Source organism: Schistocerca serialis, chromosome 11 (genome assembly GCF_023864345.2).
Source record: "Schistocerca serialis cubense isolate TAMUIC-IGC-003099 chromosome 11, iqSchSeri2.2, whole genome shotgun sequence".
NCBI classification, from domain to species: domain Eukaryota; kingdom Metazoa; phylum Arthropoda; class Insecta; order Orthoptera; family Acrididae; genus Schistocerca; species Schistocerca serialis.
In genome coordinates, this window is record NC_064648.1 from 195,598,040 (window position 1) to 195,621,579 (window position 23,540).

The window sequence follows — 23,540 nt, forward strand, 5'->3', positions numbered from 1 at the left end:
ATTCGCCATGTGTTCTTCGCTTTTGCATGTACTTGCTTTTCCATAGAAATCTTTCTCTGTTCTTGTATGCACTGTACAATAAAATAACACTCCTGAGTTCCGAATCAGAATCGGAATCTAAGTCTAACTGCATAGACAGACCCACGGTGTACATTGCTGGGCGTTCTGTGTTTCGCGAGCGCTGTGTTACCACTGACCTCTGCCGTGCCTCTGCTGCATGTAGTGTGCGCTGACCGGCAAAACCTATGTTGCTCTGCTACGCCTCTGCTCTGCCTCTGCTGCGTGCAGTGTTCGGCGGGCCTTATAAAGGGGTCCAGTCCTGTCCTGTTCTTTTCCTTCGTTTCTCGTTGTAAGCACCACCACCAACACCACCATCACCACCACCTCCGCCATTGTATATAGCTCGCCCTTTGCTGCCACCACTACAATTACGTGGTGTGCCCAACCAGCCCCCCCTCATTCCATTCCCCAAGCTTCTCACCCTCTCTTCTCCTTCTCCTGAAGGAGGGTGCCCTTCTGTTCCACCGTTGGTACAAAGTCAACCCCTCCTATTCCCCTCCTCAGTCCATCTGCTGCCAGATGTGCCTGCACTACAACGCACACCCAACATCAGAGTGCTGCAAGGACCCCATCTGCCCACACTGCAAACAGGCGCACTCCCTCCCCAGTAACAGCAGTCGCATAGGTTCCTCTCCTCCCTCCAAGGTGACCTCGTCCCCATTCCCCAGCACAACCGCCCTGAATCCAACTCCACTCCCGATGTCATCCACTCCTTCCCTAACCTCCTTGGCCGCATAGAGGTGGATGTCTTGGGGATCCATTGGTAGCGACCATCTCTCTGTCCTCCTCACCGTTTCAGACAGTCGTCGCCTCTACCCCGACCCTCGTAATGACCCTCCCCCAAAGTACATCCATGATTATTCCCATTCCCCTTTACCCCCACAGGCCGTCCTTCCCCTCCATGAATCCCGGCGTCTCTACCATGCCTTCATTCACACATGTGACCCGGACACACTACGACGCCACCAACAACTACAAAGACACGTCCAAAACTGGCACATGGCTAAGAATCGCCGCGACTGACGACAGACATGCACCTGTCATAATGTTACACTTCCTGTCAACTCGTCCAAGTACTGGTCTGCCTCCCCCCCCTCCCCCCCCCCCCCCCCCGCTGTACCATCCTCTCCCATTTCCCTCTCCCCATTTCTCCTCTCACCATTTCCCTGACAACCTTAGTAAGGCCAATCACTTTGCCTCCTACCTGTCCAATATCTTTACCCTCCCTTACGATCCCCAGTATGATTACTCCCTGTTCCCACAGAACACCTATGTCCTCCATTCGCCCCTGGCTTCCAGTACTTGGACAACATTACACCCAACGAACTCAATGCCCACATCACTACTCAGGATATCATCACTACACTCTGCACGAAACACAACACCACTCCCAGTCACGATAGTGGTATCTATCGCCACCTCCGTGAAGCTCCCACCTCCTTTCTCTCCACCCTAGCCAGACCTCCCTTTATCCTGATGTTCCTCAAACCCGACAAACCGCCATCTGCTGTCACCTCCTACCATCCCATCAGCCTTACCTCGGTCTTTAGCAAGGTCCCAGAATCCATCCTTACCCGACGCATCCACCAGCATCTCCACCATTGCCGCCTCCTTTCTGTTAACCAAGTGTGGCTTTCGACCATCCTTCACTACTGATGACCTTCTCCTTCACCTCACTCATCTCCTCTCCGAACAGCTCATTTCCTGTCACTCTGCCATCTTCCTCTCCCTCGAACTGGAACGCGCCTACGACGGTGTGTAGCATTCTGGTCGCCTCTTCAAGTTCCAAATCTTCACACTTCCTATCGACTACGTCTGTATGATCGGGTCCTTACTTTCCCAACGTCCTTCCTATGTCACCATCCATAACACAGATTCCTACACCTTCTACCCCTCCGCCGGTGCGCCAAAGGTTCCATCCTCCCCCCTCTTCTATACCTTTTGTATATGTCGGATATGCCGCCACCTTCACCCCCCATCCACCTTCTCCAGTACTTCGATGAAATAACCTCTCTTTCCCTCACCCCCACCCTGCAATGCTGCCAACACTTTCTCCAATCTCATCTCGACTGGGTGACCCAGGCGTTCATTGTAGGCAAAACCACCCCTTCCTTCTGTCTCCTCGACTTCTAACTCACCATCTATGGCCGTCCTATCGTCCTCACCCCCACCATGAAGTACCTTGGCGTCACCCTTGACCATCACCTCTCCTGGACCCCATCTCTGGACAATCCGTGCCAAGGAACGCTCTCGACTCCGTCTCCTCGAGCTCCTTTCTGGCAGCACATGGGGTCAGGACCCCTCCATCATCCTCCACACCTATAAATCCCTTATCCGCCCTATCCTCTGCTACGCTCATGCCATCTGGATCTCTGTCCCTCCTACCTTTTACAAATCCCTTCAAATTCTAGAACGCCATGAGCTCCACCTCGCCTATCACATCTGTCTCCCATCCCCCACGCGGATCCTATATTACCTTATTCTGATCCCCCACCTCCTTCTCTTCCTCGAATAGATACGGAACCTCTATATCTTCTGCAAACTTGATCCCCCTCACCTGCTTGTCCCTCCCATCCTCTCCACCTACGTCCTGTGCCACACCTTCATTCCCACATCCCACCTCCACTCCATCTTTCCACTCACCATACCCTCTCCCAAGGTGGCTTCCACCAACTCCCCCTCCCTGATGATGCCTTCATCCCCTCCATCTACCCCTCCTGCCAACTTTGATCCTCCTCTACAACACCCTGTGTTTTTCCCGAGGGCACTCTCTCTTCCTTCTCTCCCTCCTCCTTTCCTTCCTCCCTCCTCACCCGGGCTTCCCCTACCCCCTTTACCTTCTTTCCTGCCACTCCCATCTCCTCTGCCACTGGCATCTATGCACTCCCCTCTCCCTCCTCTCCCCTTTTTCCCCTTTTGGCAGGTTCCCGGACCCGTACACGTATAGTGAACTTTTGCGCACCAGAGATCATCGCCTAGTGTTTGTGTGTGCCGTCGTGTTTGTCCTCAAGTGTTCCAGTGTTTAATCGTTTGTGCTCCAAAGTTTGCCTGTGTCATCTGTCATCCCTGCGCCTGTCCACGTGTCTGAACATTATTAATTTGGACTCTGCGCTTGTGAACAGCTCCATGTGTTTTAATTTTGTATGTCTACGTTTGTTTATCCACCATGTCTGTTCTGTGATTGTCTTCTTTTGTATCATTAGTTTTATCTGTGTCTGAAGAGCAGCATAGTATGCTGTTGCTGGCCTACCTGTATAAGGTGTGATATTAACAATAAAGGGGAAAAAAGCAAATTCGTTCCAGGCCCTATAAATCCCTCCAAATCCTCGAACACCATGTGCCCTGCCTCACCTTCTGCATCCGCTTTCCGTCCCCCACGCGCATCCCTCACCCCCTTCCCCCACCTCCTCCTTTTCTTGAACAAATCTGTACACTGTATATTGTCCGCCGCGTTGATCCCCCTCACCCCCTGGTGTCTCCCTTGCTCTCCACCCCCAATCCATTGCCGCACCTTTACCATTGTGTCCCACCCTCTCTCCATCTCCACACCCTCTGCCTCCTTGCCCAACGCAACTTCCACCATCTACCCCTGCCATATGATGTGCTTTGCCCTCACATCTACCCTTCCTACCAACTCTAACCCCATCTTCCTGCCGCTTCTTCAGGGCTCCCTCTCCTCCCCCTCCCTTCTCCTGAGCGGCTTCCCCATCCTACTCCCCCTCCCTCTGTTGTGCTCCCCTTCAGTGTCTCTGCACTCCCTCCTGCCTTGTCTTCCCTCTTCATCTCCTGCCCCACCAGTCTCCTGGCTGCTGACTCTCTTCATCCCACCACCGCCCTTGCTGCCCCTTGCTCCCCCCTCCTTCTCCATCCTCTCTGGCCTCTTCCTCAGCAGGTCCCACGTGGTAGTTTTATTCTTCATGGTGTGTGCACCAAGTGGGTTTTAAGTGCGTTGTTCTGGAGGGTTATTAATACTGTGGCCGACTTTTAGTCTTTGCGTGTGCCTTCAGTGTCTTCTTTGTGTTTTTTAACCTTATGTCGACTTTTTTGTCACCCCATGAACATCTCCATGTCAGTGTCTTTTTACCTCCATTATCTCCCCTTGCTCTGTTTTAAGTTCCCCATTTTTATTGCCTTATGTATGTAACATTTTATTCTTGTCATAGTTGTCATGTCACTCGGCAGAAGAGCAGTGGATTGTGCCACTGACAGGCCTTCCCTGCCCATATGGGGCATTGGAATGAAATCACAATAAAGAAAGCACTCCGTCTTCAGGCCGCAAATGGCCCATCGGACCGCAGTATCATAGGGGATAGGAGGGGCATGCGGTCAGCACACTGCTCTCCCAGTCATTATGATGGTTTTCTTTGACCGGAGCCCCTACTATTCAGTCGAGTAGCTCCTCAGTTGGCATCATGAGGCTGAGTGCACCCCGAAAAATGGCAACAGCGCATAGCGGCTGGATGGTCACCCATCCAACTGCCAGCTACACCCGACAGCGCTTAACCTGTGATCTCACGGGAACCGGTGTATCCACTGCGGCAACGCCGTTCCCACAGTAAAGAAAGAAAAGCAACAAATTCCTATACATGATACCATTAAATGTTTACGAAAGTTTGGAGGGCTTCTGCTGTGTTGTGCGAGCCGTCAAATAGTTCGTGAATGTTAGATGTTGGGGTGACAGTAACAGTAACACGTTTGCAATTACCCATTCTTGTTTATTTTTCGAATGCACTACAAAACGCATCCCTTCCCTCCAGCTACCATGCATGGAGAACTGCATCATACCAGTACATGGACTGAAGACGATAGCAACAACAACGGTCGTTTTGAAGATGGTTGCAGATGCATATGTTATTTCTGGTTGTGTAACTGTTCTACAATGTTTTAAATTTGCAACTATAGACAGGCTTTTTTATTGTATGCGTTTTTGCTAATGTAATTTTCCTTGATGTGGTTTTTATTCTACTTTGTCATGTTTGTTTCTCATTTAGATTTCCAGTTATGATGTCACCTAAATATTTAAATTGATCAACGATTTTGATTTCCTGTTCTTCCACTGATATTTTGTGGACCAGCTGCCATAATATGTTTTTTCAAATGATATTCTGAGGGTGACTTTCTGTGATATTTCTTAGAGATGTAAATAGTTTAGTGGTTTCTTGAACATTCGTGGTTAGGAGAGTAAGATCATCAGAAAATCTCAAGCAGTTTCAACTTTTACCATTTGTCACACTTCCAGTTCTTATATTCTTTGCGTTACCTTGTACCATTCGGTCATTACATATTCCAGTGCACAGTCGAACACTAATGGTGATAGGCATTCCCCTTGTCTTAAGCCTCTTTTTATGAAGAATGGTTGAGAAATTTTTTCTCTAAGCTTTACTTTGAAATTGACGTTTTTTGGAGTAAGTTCTACTAGATTCATTAATTGCATCGTAATTCGGAGTAACACAGGCGCTGGAGTATTGTAAGAGGGGAAAATGTCATCCTGGCAGTGCAAAACTAGTGGCTTAGGAAGTGGAAATGAAAAATCACATCAACTCATCTCCAGTCCAGAAAGCACATTATGCCAATGAAGAACAGAATTATCTGGACCATAAACATGTGAAGATTATGTGGCAGATGTTCAAAACCTTTGAACCCCATATTCAAGTTGATTATAAGTTTTATTTGAAAATTAAGCATGGACATTTTAATTTAAAATTTGGGCAACCACAGGTGTATGCGCCCCCCCATGAACCATGGACCTTGCCGTTGGTGGGGAGGCTTGCGTGCCTCAGCGATACAGATGGCCGGACCGTAGGTGCAACTACAATGGAGGGGTATCTGTTGAGAGGCCAGACAAACATGTGGTTCCTGAAGAGGGGCAGCAGCCTTTTTAGTAGTTGCAGGGGCAACAGTCTGGATGATTGACTGATCTGGCCTTGTAACATTAACCAAAACGGCCTTGCTGTGCTGGTACTGCAAACGGCTGAAAGCAAGGGGCAACTACAGCCGTAATTTTTCCCAAGGACATGCAGCTTTACTGTATGATTAAATGATGATGGCATCCTCTTGGGTGAAATATTCCAGAGGTAAAATAGTCCCCCATTGGGATCTCTGGGCGGGGACTACTCAAGAGGACATCGTTATCAGGAGAAAGAAAACTGGCATTCTACGGATCGGAGCGTGGAATGTCAGATCCCTTAATCGGGCAGGTAGGTTAGCAAATTTAAAAAGGGAAATGGATAGGTTAAAGTTAGATATAGCGGGAATTAGTGAAGTTCGGTGGCAGGAGGAACAAGACTTTTGGTCAGGTGATTACAGGGTTATAAATACAAAATCAAATAGGGGTAATGCAGGAGTAGGTTTAATAATGAATAGGAAAATAGGAATGCGGGTAAGCTACTACAAACAGCATAGTGAACGCATTATTGTGGCCAAGATAGATACGAAGCCCACGCCTACTACAGTAGTACAAGTTTATATGCCAACTAGCTCTGCAGATGATGAAGAAATTGATGACGAGATAAAAGAAATTATTCAGGTAGTGAAGGGAGACGAAAATTTAATAGTCATGGGTGACTGGAATTCGTCAGTAGTAAAAGGGAGAGAAGGAAACATAGTAGGTGAATATGGATTGGGGAGAAGAAATGAAAGAGGAAGCCGCCTTGTAGAATTTTGGACAGAGCATAACTTAATCATAGCTAACACTTGGTTCAAGAATCATGAAAGAAGGTTGTATACCTGGAAGAACCCTGGAGATACTAAAAGGTATCAGATAGATTACATAATGGTTAGACAGAGATTTAGGAACCAGGTTTTAAATTGTAAGACATTTCCAGGGGCAGATGTGGATTCTGACCACAATCTATTGGTTATGATCTGCAGATTGAAACTGAAGAAACTGCAAAAAGGCGGGAATTTAAGGAGATGGGACCTGGATAAACTGAAAGAACCAGAGGTTGTACAGAGTTTCAGGGAGAGCATAAGCGAACAATTGACAGGAATGGGGGAAAGAAACACAGTAGAAGAAGAATGGGTAGCTCTGAGGGATGAAGTAGTGAAGGCAGCAGAGGATCAAGTAGGTAAAAAGACGAGGGCTAATAGAAATCCTTGGGTAACAGAAGAAATACTGAATGTAATTGATGAAAGGAGAAAATATAAAAATGCAGTAAATGAAGCAGGCAAAAAGGAATACAAACGTCTCAAAAATGAGATCGACAGGAAGTGCAAAATGGCTAAGCAGGGATGGCTAGAGGACAAATGTAAGGATGTAGAGGCGTGTCTCACTAGGGGTAAGATAGATACTGCCTACAGGAAAATTAAAGAGACCTTTGGAGAGAAGAGAACCACTTGTATGAATATCAAGAGCTCAGATGGCAACCCAGTTATAAGCAAAGAAGGGAAGGCAGAAAGGTGGAAGGAGTATATAGAGGGTTTATACAAGGGCGATGTACTTGAGGACAATATTATGGAAATGGAAGAGGATGTAGATGAAGATGAAATGGGAGATAAGATACTGCGTGAAGAGTTTGACAGAGCACTGAAAGACCTGAGTCGAAACAAGGCCCCAGGAGTAGACAACATTCCATTAGAACTACTGATGGCCTTGGGAGAGCCAGTCATGACAAAACTCTACCGTCTGGTGAGCAAGATGTATGAAACAGGCGAAATACCCACAGACTTCAAGAAGAATATAATAATTCCAATCCCAAAGAAAGCAGGTGTTGACAGATGTGAAAATTACCGAACTGTCAGTTTAATAAGTCACAGCTGCAAAATACTAACGCAAATTCTTTACGGACGAATGGAAAAACTGGTAGAAGCGGACCTCGGGGAAGATCAGTTTGGATTCCGTGGAAATGTTGGAACATGTGAGGTAATACTAACCTTACGACTTATCTTAGAAGAAAGATTAAGAAAAGGCAAACCTACGTTTCTAGCATTTGTAGACTTAGAGAAAGCTTTTGACAACGTTAACTGAAATACTCTCTTTCAAATTCTGAAGGTGGCAGGGGTAAAATACATGGAGCGAAAGGCTATTTACAATTTGTACAGAAACCAGATGGCAGTTATAAGAGTCGAGTTGCATGAAAGGAAAGCAGTGGTTGGGAAAGGAGTGAGACAGTGTTGTAGCCTCTCCCCGATGTTATTCAATCTGTATATTGAGCAAGCAGTAAAGGAAACAAAAGAAAAATTCGGAGTAGGTATTAAAATCCATGGAGAAGAAATAAAAACTTTGAGGTTCGCCGATGACATTGTAATTCTGTCAGAGACAGCAAAGGACTTGGAAGAGCAGTTGAACGGAATGGACAGTGTCATGAAAGGAGGATATAAGATGAACATCAACAAAAGCAAAACGAGGATAATGGAATGTAGTCAAATTAAATCGGGTGATGCTCAGGGGATTAGATTAGGAAATGAGACACTTAAAGTAGTAAAGGAGTTCTGCTGTTTGGGGAGCAAAATAACTGATGATGGTCAAAGTAGAGAGGATATAAAATGCAGACTGGCAATGGCAAGGAAATCGTTTCTGAAGAAGAGAAATTTGTTAACATCGAGTATAGGTTTAAGTGTCAGGAAGTCGTTTCTGAAAGTATTTGTATGGAGTGTAGCCATGTATGGAAGTGAAACATGGACGATAACCAGTTTGGACAAGAAGAGAATAGAAGCTTTCGAAATGTGGTGCTACAGAAGAATGCTGAAGATAAGGTGGGTAGATCACATAACTAATGAGGAGGTATTGAATAGGATTGGGGAGAAGAGAAGTTTGTGGCACAACTTGACTAGAAGATGGGATCGGTTGGTAGGACATGTTTTGAGGCATCAAGGGATCACAAATTTAGCATTGGAGGGCAGCGTGGGGGGTAAAAATCGTAGAGGGAGACCAAGAGATGAATACACTAAGCAGATTCAGAAGGATGTAGGTTGCAGTAGGTACTGGGAGATGAAGAAGCTTGCACAGGATAGAGTAGCATGGAGAGCTGCATCAAACCAGTCTCAGGACTGAAGACTACAACAACAACAACAAGGTGTATGCGAGCAGTACATGTGGAGAGCCTCAGATAAATATGATAAATCCCTCTCTGAATGTTGCTGCTAAAAGGCCAGCAAAGCTGAGTTAATAGTGCACAAGAAATTACACCCAGTTACAGCAAAAACTGACACTGATTCTACCATTGCAGGCCTCTCGTTTGATATAATGCAGAATTTGCAATTACCTCAGATACAAGGACAACTTACATGTCACTTGTAGCAGCTTTCATTAATTTCTTAAATGCGCAGAATTACAGAGTGGAACAGCCAGGTTTTTGTCTCTATCATGAAGGAATAGCACGAAAAAGCTCTGATGAAGCCTGTTCATTTCTTTTTAATTATATAAATGAAAATGTTGGACAACGTGTTAAAGACTTTCACTCATTCTCTGACTGTTGTGGAGGCCAAAATAAAAACCATTCAATGGTGAGGTTTGTTTAATGCTTGTGGCACAGGGAAGGTTTCAGTTCATCACCCATTACTTTCCAACTGGAGGGTAGTCCTACCTTGCACATGATAGGCATATCAACAGACAAAAAGGAAAATTAGAAAGGTTGATAGGATATATGTTCTGAAAGCATATGCAGAATTAATAACTGAATCCCGCACAAAGAGGAATTTTGTAGTGAAAATATCAAAAACAGAAGATTTTAAGGAGTGGTGGCCAAAATTCCATAGAAATACTAATATTTCTGTTGAAAGGAAAGGAAGGGCTTCACACAGAAACTATCAGCTCTTTTATGTAACACAATATTGGCAATTCTGTTGTTCACAAGACACTCGTGGTGTTGTTAAAGTTAAGCCATTCATTGATGTGGCAGAATAGCACACATTCCAACTTTCTGATCAAACTGTAGTTCCACCAAGCCCTGTAAATCTGGCTCAATTGGGCTCATGTAACGATAAATGAGAGGAACATGCACCATCTAAGGCGATTTCTTCCATTCCTCCCAAAACAAGACATCATAAAGAACTTCTATTCTAACATATACAATTGGTCATATGTCAAAGAATGAACCACGAGTGGAGTATAATCCGAAGGACAATGGGAATTAGCCATAATTTACTTGATTTTTGTCAATATTACAATAAACTGAGTTACGTATTGATTTATGTACATTTATTGCACTGTATTCAAGAAGGCCATATGTTCACTTAATAAATTTTAACAGAACGTCAAGAAAATATATTAGGTTTACCAGCAGAGCATTTGCATTCACCCCTCCATAGAATAATGCTAGTGTTCACTGTAATTAGTCTGTGTTTGCTCCGCTATACAGCCACTGCAGAGCAGTCGGCGACAGGAGATAGAGGTGAAAGGCTCGCCATGTTTTTCCCGGCAGCGTACCGCTCTGACATCTGTCGGCGACGCCAAGCAACAGGACATTCAACCGCCGGCCGATTATTCGATGTTGAAATAGGAAGCTTAACAGGAAATGGTTGTAAATAACGAAAACCTCCTTATCTACTGCAATTGAATATGTTTAGTTTTTCAACAAAGGTGGAAAGCTCATCCATGTCTGTTTCTTTTTTTTTTTTTTATTTGCAAACGCAATTTTTCATACTCAGCAGTATTTGTGGTGACATGTTGGTTAAAACTGAGAAGGTCAGTAACTGTTCGCCCCCTTCCAGACAACCTCAGTAAGGCCAACCACTTCGCTTCCCACCTTTCCGAGGTCTTCTCCATCCCCGATGATCCCCACTTTGATTATTCTCTTTTCCCCACCGTCATGGCACGTGCTGATACCTCAGTCGCTCCACTTGCTCCTAGTCTCCAGTACTTGGGGCAGTTGCCCCCCTCCGACGTCAACACTCCCATCACAGCACAAGACATTAAACTTCTCCTCCAGTCCAAACGCAACACGGCCCCTGGTCACGACTGTGTCACCTACCGTCACCTTCGAGAAAGCCCCTATTCCTTCCTAACTGTCCTCGCCCATCTCTATAATGTCATCCTCTCTACTGGCTTCTACCCTGACCTCTGGAAGACCTCCCGCGTCCTCCTCTTCCTCAAACCCAACAAACCCCCTTCTGCCGCCTCTTCCTATCGTCCCATCTGCCTCACCTCCGTCTTCAGTAAGGTCCTTGAATCCATCCTCTCCCACCGTATCCATCGGCACCTTGCTCAACACCACCTCCTCCCCCTTACCCAGTGTGGCTTCCGACCCTCCATCTCTGCTGACGACCAACTCCTCAACCTTGTTCACCTTCTGTCCCTCCAGCTCAACTCACGTCGCTCCGCCATTTTTGTTTCCCTTGACCTCCAAAATGCCTATGACCGTGTATGGCATCCCGGTCTCCTCTTTAAACTCCAAACCTACGCCCTGCCTATCAATTTTGTCCGTCTGGTCGCTTCCTTCCTCTCGCACCGTCCTTCCTATGTCACCCTCCACAACACCGACTCCCGTATCTTTTATCCCACGGCTGGCGTCCCCCAGGGTTCTGTCCTCTCCCCTCTCCTTTATCTCTTGTATACAGCTGATATGCCCAAGCCACCCCCACCAGTTCACCTTCTCCAATATGCTGATGACACCGCCTTCCTGGCTCTCTATCCTACCCTTCAACGGTCTCAACGTACCCTCCAAACCCACCTTAACCAGTTCACCACTTGGTGTAATCAGTGGCTCCTCCGTCTCAACCCCTCCAAAACCCAGGCAATCATCATAGGCCGTACCACTCGCTCCTTTCGCCTCCAAGATTTCTACCTCACCCTTTATGGTCGTCCTATCCAACTCACCCCCACCCTGAAATACCTTGGCCTCACCCTTGACCGACACCTCACCTGGACCCCTCATCTCCTGACCATCCAGCAGAAAGCCCATTCCCGCCTCCGCCTGCTGAAACTCCTGTCCGGCCGGACATGGGGATTGCATCCTTCTACCATCCTCCACACCTACAAATCCCTCATCCGTCCTATCCTCTGTTATGCCAGCGTCGCCTGGATCTCCGCCCCCACCCACTTTTACAAGGCTCTCCAAATCCTTGAACGCCATGCGCTCCGCCTTGCCTTCCGTATCCGCCTTCCTTCCCCGACACGGCTCCTGTATGAACTGATCCCCTTCCCCCACCTCCTCTTGTTCCTCCAACATCTCCGCATCCTTTACATTGTTCGCAGGCTTGATCCCCCCCACCCTCTGGTTTCCTCCTTCCTCTCCACCCCCTGCCCGTTGCCGCGCCTCTATCGCTGTATCCCTCCCTCTCTCCACCTCCACACCCTCCATCTCCTTCATCAGGGCAATTTCCAACGCCTCCCCCTCCCGGATGACGAACTTCGCCGTGACATATACCCTTCCTTCCAACTATAACCCGGCCTTGTTCCCCCCCCCTCCCCAGGGCCCCCTTCTCCTCTTTCTTCCTTCTCCCAGAGCGGATTTTCCTCCATCCCCCCCCTCCCCTGAGACCCTGCACCCCATACTTGCCTCTCTCCTTCCCACATCCCTCCCTACCTGGCCCTCTTCCGAGCGCCCCCCATTCCCCTCCCCCATCTCTTCCCCTCCCTCCCTTCTTCAGGTCTCCCTCATCTCCTTGAACCTGGCAGATCCTCTGTATTGCTCATCATCAGTGTGCCACGTCAGTGTTGTGTTTCGTGCTGTTTCTCGTGTGCGTCAAGAGGTGTGATTTTAATTGTGTACTGCCTTGAGGTTCGCCGTCAGTGTTACGCTGTGTGCTATGCCATCCGTCAACACCTTTATGCTCCAGTCATACTGTGCCTTGTGTTCTTTTAATCGTCGCAGTGTGTGGCTTTTTGTGTGTGCTACTTTTAAACAGTTTTTTATCTCCATTTTACAGTCACCCCGTTTTTTGTATATTGCCTTCCATGATGTTCTCCCTTTTTATATCTATGTTCGCCTTCTTCTCTCCTTTGCTGTTTTTAAATGTCTTCTCTTGTTTTGTTCTATGTCTTTCGGCTGAAGAGCAGCGCATATGCTGCTGCCAGCCCGCCCCGATGGGGAATTGAAATACAATAAAGAAAAAAAAAAAAATTATTATGGCACACATTCGAGGGTTGGATTCCCTCTCTTCTTCATCGAAGAGTTTCACTGCCTGGGCTACTCTCAGGGTGCGCCTTCGACGTGGAAGATCCCTGCCGTGTCATCTGCTTGCCGTCACCGCCGCCGCCGCTTGGTCGCCGCCTTCCGGTCCTTGCAGCCGCCGCAGCCGTCGCCGCCTGCCGGGGCTCGCCGCCGCCTCCGCCGCCTTAAGGGGCTCGCCGCCTGAAGGGGCTCGCCGCCGCCGCCGCCGCCGCCGCCGCCGCCGTCCGGTGCCACCGTCCTGACCCTGGTCTACGGCCGTCTTCGTCTTCATCCGTCTTCGTCTTTGTCTGTCCACAGTTTCTGTCCTCTCCTCTTCGTTCTGTTCGTTCTTGTTTCTCTCTCCCGTCATGTCCACCCCCACCACCGCTGTCACTACTACCACCACCGCCATTGTCTATACCTCCCCTTCCGCCGCCTCCACCACTATAACTTGGTGTGCCCAGTCCCACCCCCCTCCTTCCATTCCACCTCTCCTCACTCTCCCTTCACCCTCTATCTTTGTCCCCCCTCTCCCGCTTCTTCCTCCCGCTCCTCTCGTTCTGATCCCTTCCCCCCACTCCCCCAGCCTGTCACTGCAGCTCCAGCTCGGGTGATGGCCCGTCGGGCCACTGCCCACGCCCAGCTCTCCCCGTCACCTTCGCCATCACCGCCGCCACTGCCACCGTCATCGTCATCGTCGCCGTCGCCTTCGCCTTCACCGTCATAGTCACCATCTCCGGCGCCGACTCCGGCCCCGCTACCTGCCCCTCCCCGCCACATTCCCGTTGTTCCCATCCCCCACACCTCCTCCACCGCCGTCAAGCGCCCCGGTGGCACCCCTGCTTCCTCTGCTTCCAAAAAGGCTGCGCCTCGTCCTCCTTCCCCCACCCATGATGCCATGGAAGTCTCCCCGCCTGTCCCTGCCCCCTCATCCTCCTCCTCTCCCCCTTCCTCCTTCCGCTACCTCCTCTCCCGTCCTGATCCCTCTCTCCTTGAAGCCCGGAACCTCACCCTCTTCCTTCGCCAGCATTGTCCTGGTGCCCCCATCTCCCTCCTCACTCCTCGCCGAGATTCTGTTCTCATCTCCTCCCCCAGCCCAACCCTCCTTACTGACATCCTCTCCCGTCTCCCCATCACCCGTTTTGGTCCCAACGCCTCCCTTACCCCTGCTCCTTCTCCCTCTCCTACCCGCCAACCCCAACCCCCGCGTCGCCCGCCGACCCTCACCGCCGTGATCACGCGGCTCAGTCCGTCGATCACGGAGGAGGAGGTGTTGGCGGAGCTCCAGGCCCATCCCACGCTGGAGGTGCGGGCGGTCCGCCGCATTTTCAACTCGGCCGGCCCCACCCGCCTTATGCGAGTTTTCTCTGAGGACGCCCCCTCCATTGACCGTCTCCTGAAGGAGGGTGCCCTCATCTTCCACCAGCGGTACAAGGTCGACCCTTCCCGTTCCCCTCCTCAATCCCTGCGCTGCCAGAGGTGTCTACGCTATAACGCGCACCCCACAGCTGAGTGCCGCGAGGCCCCCACCTGCCCGCATTGTCGGCAAGCGCACTTCCTCAGGCAGTGCCCCAACCTCCAATCCCCTCCTTCCTGTAATACCTGCAATCTCCCCCTTCCCACCTACTTCCAAAAGTGTAAAGCCCGACCCCCTCCAACCACTCCTGAACTCACCGTCCCTGTCCGTCCCCTGGACGCCCCCACCCCTCCTGGCAATTCCCTTCGTCCCCCTCCCACCGCTGAGGACATCATCAGGTTCCTTACCATCGTCCTCCAGAATGTTCATCCCTTTCAGCGCCCTCACACCCTCCAGCAGATCTCCCTTGCTGCCCGTTCCATCTTCCAACTCAAGATGTACGCCACCTACTCCAACAACCAGGCCCATTTCACCTTCTCCCGCCTCGACACCCTCGTCTAAATCCCTATCATGGCGCGACAGCAATGTATCCTTTTCAACAACATCCGCTCCCTACCTGCCAACAGGAACATCTTCCTGCACACCCTTGCCACCCACCGCGTGGATGCCTTCCTCCTTAATGAAACCTTCCTCCAACCCCACCACACCATTCACACTTCGCCCTACCTCCTCCACCGCTCCGATAATCCCCTCCCGATTGCGCGTGGCGGAGTTGCCATTGGTCACCACCGCCAGATCCCTGTTCGGCTCGAACCTCTCCTTCCCGAACCCACCGAACAACTGATCCTTAGTCTCTTCTTCCCCGGCCTTACCGTTACCTGCGCCACCATCTATGTCCGCCCCAACGCTCCTATTCCCTTCGACTTCCTCTCCCACGTCGATCGTACCTTTTCCTCCTACGTGATCGCCGCCGACCTCAACATCCATAGTCGTTCCGCTGCCCAGTTACGGCGATGGCATCGGTTCCTCTCCACCCTTCAAGGTGACCTCGTCCCCATCCCCCGGCATACCCGTCCTGAATCCAACTCCACTCCTGATGTTATCCTCTCCTCCCCCAACCTCCTTGGCCGCATAACGGTGGATGTCCTGGAGCCTATTGGTAGCGACCATCTCCCTGTCCTCCTCACCGTTTCAGACGGTCGTCGCCCTCGCCCCGACCCTCGTACTGACCCTCCCCCTAAGTATGTCCACGACTATTCCCGAGCCGACTGGAATGCCTACCGGGATACCCTTTCCACCCAGGTCGATAGCCACCCTCTCACCTACCACCACCCTGACGATGTCACCCATGCTGCCTCCTTTCTCCAGCAGACCTTGTCTGAGGCCGTGGAGGCCCACGTTCCTACTGTCGCCATCCACCCCCACCGTCCTACCTTACCCCCACAGGCTGTTCTCCTCCTCCGTGAATCCCGTCGTCTCTACCGTGCCTTCCTCCACACGCGTGACCCGGACACACTACGACGCCACCGGCAACTCCAGCGACACGTTCGTAATTTGCTCGCGGCTAAGAAACGCCGGGACTGGCGACAGACATGCACCCGTTTAAATGCCACCCTACCAATCAACTCGTCCAAGTTCTGGTCGGCCTTCCGTCGCCTTACCGGAACTAAACCCTCCCCCTACTACCCTCATCTCCACGATGATCACCTCTTCCCTTACACCCTTAGTAAGGCCAATCACTTTGCCTCCTACCTCTCCGATGTTTTCTCCATCCCCGACGATCCCCAGTTCGATTACTCCCTCTTCCTGGATATCCGCGATCGAACTGACACCTCTGTCCCTCCCCTCGCTCCTGGTTTCCAGTAGTTGGACAACATTACACCCACGGAACTCAATGCCCCTATCACTACACAGGATCTCATTGATACACTCCGCACAAAACGCAACACCGCTCCTGGTGACGATCGTGCCACCTACCGTCACCTTCGTGAAGCTCCTGTCTCTTTCCTCTCCACCCTGGCCGGGCTCTACAATGTAGTCCTGTCCACCGGTTACTACCCCGACCTGTGGAAAACCTCCCGTATCCTCATGTTCCTTAAACCTGGCAAACAGCCGTGCGCCGTCTCCTCCTACCGTCCCATCAGCCTTACCTCGGTCTTCAGCAAGGTCCTAGAATCTATCCTCACCCACCGCATCCACCAGCATCTCCGCCAGCACCGCCTCCTTCCCGTCACCCAGTGTGGCTTTCGGCCATCCTTCTCTTCCGACGATCTTCTCCTTCACCTCAGTCATCTCCTTTCCGAACAGCTTAATTCCCGTCGCTCCGCCATCTTCCTCTCACTTGACCTCGAACGCGCTTATGACCGCGTCTGGCATTCCGGTCTCCTCTTCAAGCTCCAAACCTTTGCCCTTCCCATTAAGTACGTCCGTCTGATCGGTTCCTTTCTTTCCCGCCGTCCTTCCTATGTCACCATCCATAACACCGATTCCTACACCTTTTTCCCATCCGCCGGTGTGCCCCATGGCTCCGTCCTCTCCCCCCTTCTGTACCTTTTGTACATGGCGGACATGCCGCCGCCGTCGCCCCCCGTCCACCTCCTCCAGTTTGCCGATGACACCGCCTTCCTCGCCCTTGCCCCCACCCTGCAACGCTCCCAACGCCTTCTCCAATCCCATCTTGACTGGTTCACCGCTTGGTGCAACCAGTGGTTGCTCAAGGTCAATCCCTCCAAAACCCAGGCGATCATTGTAGGCAAAACCAGCCTTCCTTCCGCCTCCTTGATTTCTATCTCACCATCTATGGCCGTCCTATCGCCCTCACTCCCACCCTCCAGTACCTTGGCGTCACCCTCGACCGTCGCCTCTCCTGGACTCCCCATCTCCAGACAATCCAAGCCAAGGCACGTTCCCGACTCCGTCTCCTCAAGCTCCTTTCCGGCCGCACGTGGGGTCTGGACCCCTCCACAATCCTCCACACCTATAAATCCCTCATCCGCCCTATCCTTTGTTACGCCCATCCAGCCTGGATCTCCGCCCCCCCTAACTTCTATAAATCCCTCCAAATCCTTGAACGCCATGCTCTCCGTCTTGCCTATCGCATCCGTCTCCCCTCCCCCACGCGGATCCTGTATGATCTCATCCCCTTCCCCCACCTCCTCCTTTTCCTTGAAAGGATACGGATGCTGTACACCTCCCGTAAACTTGATCCTCCTCACCCGCTCGTGTCCCCGATCCTCTCCCACCCCCGTCCGCTGCCGCGCCTCTATTCCCACGTCCCACCTGGTCTCCATCTCTCCACCCTCCTTACCCTCTCCCAAGGTGGCTTCCGCCAGCTCCCTCTCCCTGATGATGTCCTCGTCCCCTCCATCTACCCCTCCTATCAACTTTGACCCTGCCCCGCCCCCCTCTCCCGGTGTCCTTTCCTTTCGGCGCCCTCCCTCCCTTCTCTTCCCTTCCCTTCTCTTCCCTTTTCCCCTGTCCCCTCCCTCCACCCCTCTTCCCACGGGCTTCCTTTCCCCATTCCTCCCTCCCCCCTTTCTCCCCTGCCCGTGGCATCTCTGCTCTCCCATCTCGCTCTCCCACTCCCCTTCCTCCTCCTCCTCCTCTATTGGCAGGTCCCCGGACTCGCACACGCTCAGTGGACATTCGCGCGCCGGAGATCACCGCCGTCAGTGTATCGTGTGTGCTGTCATGTTTAGTGTTCAGTGTTTCACCGTCACACTCCATCGTTCACCAGTGCCGTCGTCTTCTTCCGTGTTTGTGCATCATGTCAACCGTTCGTCGTCTGGATTGTCATCGAGTGTGAACGGCTTCTTGTGTTTTTATGTTCATGTGTCTACTGTTTTTTCCCGCCGACTTTTTACGTGATGTCTCTTCTCTGTTTATCTCATTGTACTCTCTTCGGCTGAAGAGCGGCGTTTTGTGCTGCTGCCAGCCTACCTGATTGTTCAGGTGTCAAAATAACAATAAAGTAAAAAAAAAATTATTATGGGACATTCGAGGGTTGGATTCCCTCTCTTCTTCATCGAAGAGTTTCACTGCCTGGGCTACTCTCAGGGTGCGCCTTCGACGTGGAAGATCCCTGCCGTGTCGTCTGCTTGCCGCCTTCCGGTCCTCGCCGCCGCCGTCGCCGCCTGCCGGGGCTCGCCGTCCCCGCCTGGTCGCCGCCTGCCGGTGCTCGCCGCCGCCGCCGCCGCCTGCTGATCGCCGCCGACGCCGCCGACGCCGCCGCCGTCGCCGCCCGCCGGTGCCCGCCGCCGCCGCCGCCGGTGCCCGCCGCCGCCGCCGCCGGTGCCCGCCGCCGCCGCCGCCGCCGCCGCCGCCGCCGCCGCCGCCATCCGGTGCCCGCCGCCGCCGCCATCGCCGCCGTCCTGACCCTGGTCTATGGCCGTCTTCGTCTCCATCCGTCTTCGTCTTTGTCTGTCCCCAGTTTCTGTCCTCTCCTCTTCGTTCTGTTCGTTCTTGTTTCTCTCTCCCGTCATGTCCGCCCCCACCACCACTGTCACTACTACCACCACCGCCATTGTCTATACCTCCCCTTCCGCCGCCTCCACCACTGTAACTTGGTGTGCCCAGTCCCACCCCCTTCCTTCCATTCCACCTCTCCTCACTCTCCCTTCACCCTCTATCTTTGTCGCCCCCTCTCCCGCTTCTTCCTCCCGCTCCTCTCGTTCTGATCCCTTCCCCCCACTCCCCCAGCCTGTCACTGCAGCTCCAGCTCGGGTGGTGGCCCGTCGGGCCACTGCCCACGCCCAGCTCTCCCCGTCACCTTCGCCATCACCGCCGCCACTGCCACCGTCATCGTCATCGTCGCCGTCGCCTTCGCCTTCACCGTCACAGTCACCATCTCCGGCGCCGACTCCGGCCCTGGGACCTGCCCCTCCCCGCCACATTCCCGTTGTTCCCATCCCCCACACCTCCTCCACCGCCGTCAAGCGCCCCGGTGGCACTCCTGCTTCCTCTGCTTCCAAAAAGGCTGCGCCTCGTCCTCCTTCCCCCACCCCTGATGCCATGGCAGTCTCCCCGCCTGTCCCTGCCCCCTCATCCTCCTCCTCTCCCCCTTCCTCCTACCGCTACCTCCTCTCCCGTACTGATCCCTCTCTCCTTGAAGCCCGGAACCTCACCCTCTTCCTTCGCCAGCATTGTCCTGGTGCCCCATCTCCCTCCTCACTCCTCGCCGAGATTCGGTCCTCATCTCCTCCCCCAGCCCAACCCTCCACACCTACCTCCTTTCCCGCATCCCTGTCACCCGCTTTGGCCCTCATGCCTCTCTCACCCCTGCTCCTTCACCACCTCCCTCCCGCCAACCCCAAACCTCCGTGTCGCCCGCCAACTCTCACCACCGTGATCACTCGGCTTAGTCCAGTGATCACGGAGGAGGAGGTGTTGGCGGAGCTCCAGTCGCATCCCCATTTGGAGGTGCGTGCGGTTCGCCGCATACATAACGCTGCCGGACCCACCCGCCTTATGCGGGTTTTTTCTGAGTACGCCCCCTCCATTGACCGTCTCCTGAAGGAGGGTGCCCTCCTTTTTAACCAGCGGTACAAGGTCGACCCCTCCCGTTCCCCTCCTCAATCCCTGCGCTGCCAGAGGTGTCTACGCTATAACGCGCACCCCACAGCTGAGTGCCGCGAGGCCCCCACCTGCCCGCATTGTCGGCAAGCGCACTTCCTCAGGCAGTGCCCCAACCTCCAATCCCCTCCTTCCTGCAATACCTGCAATCTCCCCCATCCCACCTACTCCCAAAAGTGTAAAGCCCGACCCCCTCCAACCACTCCTGAACTCACCGTCCCTGTCCGTCCCCTGGACGCCCCCACCCCTCCTGGCAATTCCCTTCGTCCCCCTCCCCACCGCTGAGGACATCATCAGGTTCCTTACCATCGTCCTCCAGAATGTTCATCCCTTTCAGCGCCCACACACAATCCAACAGATCTCCCTCGCCGCCCGTTCCATATTCCAACTCAAGATGTACGCCACCTACTCCAACAACCAGGCCCATTTCACCTTCTCCTGCCTCGACACCCTCGTCTAAATCCTTATCATGGCGCGACAGCAATGTATCCTTTTCAACAACATCCGCTCCCTACCCGCCAACAGGAACCTCTTCCTGCACACCCTTGCCACCCACCGCGTGGATGCCTTCCTCCTTAATGAAACCTTCCTCCAACCCCACCACACCATTCACACTTCGCCCTACCTCCTCCACCGCTCCGATAATCCCCTCCCGATTGCGCGTGGCGGAGTTGCCATTGGTCACCACCGCCAGATCCCCGTTCGGCTCCAACCTCTCCTTCCCGACCCCACCGAACACCTGATCCTTAGTCTCTTCTTCCCCGGCCTTACCGTTACCTGCGCCACTATCTATGTCCGCCCCAACGCTCCTATTCCCTTCGACTTCCTCTCCCACGTTGATCATACCCTTTCCTCCTACGTGATCGCCGCCGACCTCAACATCCATAGTCGTTCCGCTGCCCAGTTACGGCGATGGCATCGGTTCCTCTCCACCCTTCAAGGTGACCTCGTCCCCATCCCCCGGCATACCCGTCCTGAATCCAACTCCACTCCTGATGTTATCCTCTCCTCCCCCAACCTCCTTGGCCGCATAACGGTGGATGTCCTGGAGCCTATTGGTAGCGACCATCTCCCTGTCCTCCTCACCACTTCAGACGGTCGTCGCCCTCGCCCCGACCCTCGTACTGACCCTCCCCCTAAGTATGTCCACGACTATTCCTGAGCCGACTGGAATGCCTACCGGGATACCCTTTCCACCCAGGTCGATAGCCACCCTCTCACCTACCACCACCCTGACGATGTCACCCATGCCGCCTCCTTTCTCCAGCAGACCTTGTCTGTGGCCGTGGAGGCCCACATTCCTACTGTCGCCATCCACCCCCACCGTCCTACCTTACCCCCACAGGCCGTTCTCCTCCTCCGTGAATCCCGTCGTCTCTACCGTGCCTTCCTCCGCACGCGTGACCCGGACACACTACGACGCCACCGGCAACTCCAGCGACACGTTCGTAATTTGCTCGCGGCTAAGAAACGCCGGGACTGGCGACAGACATGCACCCGTTTAAATGCCACCCTACCAATCAACTCGTCCAAGTTCTGGTCGGCCTTCCGTCGCCTTACCGGGACTAAACCCTCCCCCTACTATCTTCTTCTCCACGATGATCACCCCTTCCCTGACACCCTTAGTAAGGCCAATCACTTTGCCTCCTACCTCTCCGATGTTTTCTCCATCCCCGACGATCCCCAGTTTGATTACTCCCTCTTCCCGGATATCCGAGATCGAACTGACCCCTCTGTCCCTCCCCTCGCTCCTGGTTTCCAGTACTTGGACAACATTACACACACGGAACTCAATGCCCCTATCACTACACAGGATCTCATTGATACACTCCGCACAAAACGCAACAACGCTCCTGGTCACGATCGTGCCACCTACCGTCACCTTCGTGAAGCTCCTGTCTCTTTCCTCTCCACCCTGGCCAGGCTCTACAATGTAGTCCTGTCCACCGGTTACTACCCCGACCTGTGGAAAACCTCCCGTATCCTCATGTTCCTTAAACCTGGCAAACCGCCGTCCGCCGTCTCCTCCTACCGTCCCATCAGCCTTACCTCGGTCTTCAGCAAGGTCCTGGAATCTATCCTCACCCGCCGCATCCACCAGCATCTCCGCCAGCACCGCCTCCTTCCCGTCACCCAGTGTGGCTTTCGGCCATCCTTCTCTTCCAACGATCTTCTCCTTCACCTCAGTCATCTCCTTTCCGAACAGCTTAATTCCCGTCGCTCCGCAATCTTCCTCTCCCTTGACCTCGAACGCGCTTATGACCGCGTCTGGCATTCCGGTCTCCTCTTCAAGCTCCAAACCTTTGCCCTTCCCATTAACTACGTCCGTCTGATCGGTTCCTTTCTCTCCCGCCGTCCTTCCTATGTCACCATCCATAACACCGATTCCTACACCTTTTTCCCCTCCGCCGGTGTGCCCCAAGGCTCCGTCCTCTCCCCCCTTCTGTACCTTCTGTACACGGCGGACATGCCGCCGCCGTCGCCCCCCGTCCACCTCCTCCAGTTTGCCGATGACACCGCCTTCCTCGCCCTTGCCCCCACCCTGCAACGCTCCCAACGCCTTCTCCAATCCCATCTTGACCGGTTCACCGCTTGGTGCAACCAGTGGTTGCTCAAGGTCAATCCCTCCAAAACCCAGGCGATCATTGTAGGCAAAACCACCCCTTCCTTCCGCCTCCTTGATTTCTATCTCACCGTCTATGGCCGTCCTATCGCCCTCACTCCCACCCTTAAGTACCTTGGCGTCACCCTCGACCGTCGCCTCTCCTGGACTCCCCATCTCCAGACGATCCAAGCCAAGGCACGTTCCCGACTCCGTCTCCTCAATCTCCTTTCCGGCCGTACGTTGGGTCTGGACCCCTCCACAATCCTCCACACCTATAAATCCCTCATCCGCCCTATCCTTTGTTACGCCCATCCAGCCTGGATCTCCACCCCCCCTACCTTCTATAAATCCCTCCAAATCCTTGAACGACATGCTCTCCGCCTTGCCTATCGCATCCGTCTCCCCTCCCCCACGCGGATCCTGTATGATCTCATCCCCTTCCCCCACCTCCTCCTTTTCCTTGAAAGGATACAGATCCTGTACACCTCCCGTAAACTTGATCCTCCTCACCCGCTCGTGTCCCCAATCCTCTCCCACCCCCGCCCGCTGCCGCGCCTGTATTCCCACGTCCCACCTGGTCTCCATCTCTCCACCCTCCTTACCCTCTCCCAAGGTGGCTTCCGGCTGCTCCCCCTCCCTGATGATGTCCTCGTCCCCTCCATCTACCCCTCTTATCAACTTTGATCCTCCCCCCACCTCCTGTGTCCTCTCCTTTAGGCACCCTCCCTCCCTTCCCTTCCCTCCTCTTTCCTTTCCCCCCTCCCTCCTCCCCTCTCCGCCGGTCTTCCCCCCCCTTCCTCCCTCCCCCTCTCTCCTTTGCCCATGGCATCTCTGCTCCCCCCTCTCCCATTCCCCTTCCCATTCCTCCTCCTCCACCTCCTCTCTTGGCAGCTCTCCGGGCTCGTACACGCTCAGT

At 52.9% G+C, this 23,540-nt stretch overlaps 2 protein-coding genes across 3 annotated transcripts in view; both read left to right on the forward strand.

Moving 5' to 3' along the window:
• LOC126426649 (putative sodium-dependent multivitamin transporter) overlaps positions 1-23,540 on the forward strand; it is a 504,370-nt gene that overhangs the window by 249,384 nt on the left and 231,446 nt on the right. The gene's annotated exons all lie outside the window — the stretch shown is intronic.
• LOC126426755 (putative sodium-dependent multivitamin transporter) overlaps positions 1-23,540 on the forward strand; it is a 450,643-nt gene that overhangs the window by 244,361 nt on the left and 182,742 nt on the right. The gene's annotated exons all lie outside the window — the stretch shown is intronic.